Here is a 2491-nt window from a genome sequence, read left to right as displayed (position 1 = left end):
GTAACGTTCCCCAACCCAAAACCAAACCCCCGGGCGGGGGGTAGAGCCTAGTTGGATGGATCTTTTGTGGCAAAACTGGTTCAGTCCCAAACCCAGACAGTCTGGAGTTTTGAGACTCCCCCGACCCTCGGGTTCAAACCCCCGCCGTGGTATTTTTTTATCGTGTACATATTCTTCCATTAACCCTTTTTTTTTTCTTTTTGGGCATTATAAGTGACTCTTTCATCACCTAATTTTTTTGTTATCTTCATTAACCTTACTTTTTCCCTGTTATTCATTTTTAATTTTCTTCTTTCCCACCACCAAATTCATCCAAACCTCTGCAACTTCTCTTAGAATCTCCAAAGGCACGGTGCCCACCCCGGAAAAGAGCGGCTGTGACAATTTCCCCACCGGCCTTTATCCCCCCCTTGGGGTGGGGGAAAAAAAAAATTTTCCCCCTTTTCTTTGGTAATTTTTTGGGAAAAAGGGGTTACTAGCCCCGCCCCCGGCTTTTTAGTCCCTCTTAACACGCAGGGCCCCGGGGAAAAATTCTTTTTCACTTCCCCATGGGGGTAAGGGGGAAAAAAACCCAAGAACAAGAACTAGATAGAAAATAGATGAAAATCCGGGAAGATTGTGTATATATATTTTTGGGTTACATATATATTTGTGTCTAAGTGAAAAGTAAAAGTAGCAAGACTACCTGAAATCTTGCATGTTTTAGGAAGAAAAAGGACCCCGGGGAAATCCTACCATCATGTAAAACAATTACGGGTTTTCCCCTTTTACACTCCCCTTGGGGTAGTACCCCCCGGGTGGTTCCTTTAAATATATATAATATATATATATATATATATATATATATTATATATATATATATATATATAATATATATATATATATATATATATTTATATTTATATTTATATATATATATATATATATATATATATATATATATATATATATATATATTAATAAGGGTTTTGTGTTCTTGCCGAATGTGTAAAACTGGCCCAATTAGCAGAACTCTTTTAAAAAAATTAAAAGCCCCTTTCCCAAAAATTTTCTTTTATACTTTTAAAAGAATTTTTTTTCATTAATGTTAATGTAAAAATTTAAAATTTTTTCCCCAAAAAGAATCTTAGAAAACTTACCTAACCTTATTATAACAAGAACAATTTATTTTTTTTTAAACAAATATTTTTTTAATTTATTTACGGTAATTTAATATTTTAAACAGACACAGTAAAATGTTTTTTTTCGTTAGGTTCAGAATGATTTTGCAAAATTATTGCATACAAAAATTTCCGCTTGCCCCTGGCAAGATAACTTTATTTAAACCCAAAGATCATTAAGTTTTTCCTTTTCCCTTTGATGTATATATATATATATATATATATATATATATATATATTATATATATATATATATATATATATATATATATATATATATATATATATATTTTTTATATATATATATATATATATATATATATATATATATATATAAAATATATATATATATATATATATATATATATATATATATACATTCATTGGAATAAAATTTTTTAAACTTTTTTATAAAAACAAATTGCCTAAATTGGTTTTAGAAAATAATAGTGTTCTGATTTTTGGTGCTCTTTGTTTTTCCCTTGGGGTTTAACCGCTTGCGGGGGCCTAAAGGGCCCTCAGCCTGTGTTTGGGAAGCTGAGGGCCATGTGGGCCCCCACCCCGGGCTCCAGCCGGGCCCCAACCAAAGGCCCCAGCCGGGCCACCCGGGCTAAAAGCCGGGCCCCAAACAGGCTAAACGCGTTTCCAGCTGTCCCCCATCGGGAAGGCCGCTGTTTTTTTTTTCTAAAAATTTTTTCTTTTTGTTGATATGCCCCTTTTTTTAAAAGATTTTTTTTCCTGGTTAAAAATTAAAAACTTTTTACATGAAAAAACCCCCATTTTCCTAAACCCCTTTTCCTAAAGATATAATAAAAAGGGAAAATTTTTGGGAGGCATTAACGGCGTTGGCTCGTAAAATGCTGTTGTCTAAACATCATGTGCATTAACATTTTCAACATGAGCTAACATAACTACACAAACACAGCATAGGTTTTATAACTCGCAAGAAAACAGCAACCCAAGTTTTATAACTATTGCAGTAACAACAACTTTAAGGTTATTATAATTTAAAAGCTGAAATTAACCAACCCCAGGTTATTATAATTTTAGCTGCGGTAACAAAAACCCGGGGTTTTTTAAACACAGCTCAGTAACAAAAACCCATAGGTTATTTAATAAAACGGTAACAACAACAAAAAGGTTATTATAATTTACAGAACAATGGCATCATCAGGGAGTGGAGGCAAATGGTGTTTATGGATTGTCTGGCTGTTGGGGTGTGAAGGCATTCAGGTAAAGCAGTCAACCGGACTTGAGTCCTGGAGGTGGGAGGTGCAGTGCCTGTACAAGTGAAGACGCAGGGTCAGGCCATGGAACTTGTCCTTAATAAT

Source organism: Cherax quadricarinatus, chromosome 90, assembly GCF_038502225.1.
Source record: "Cherax quadricarinatus isolate ZL_2023a chromosome 90, ASM3850222v1, whole genome shotgun sequence".
Lineage (NCBI taxonomy): Eukaryota > Metazoa > Arthropoda > Malacostraca > Decapoda > Parastacidae > Cherax > Cherax quadricarinatus.
Note: the sequence above shows the minus strand (reverse complement) of the source record.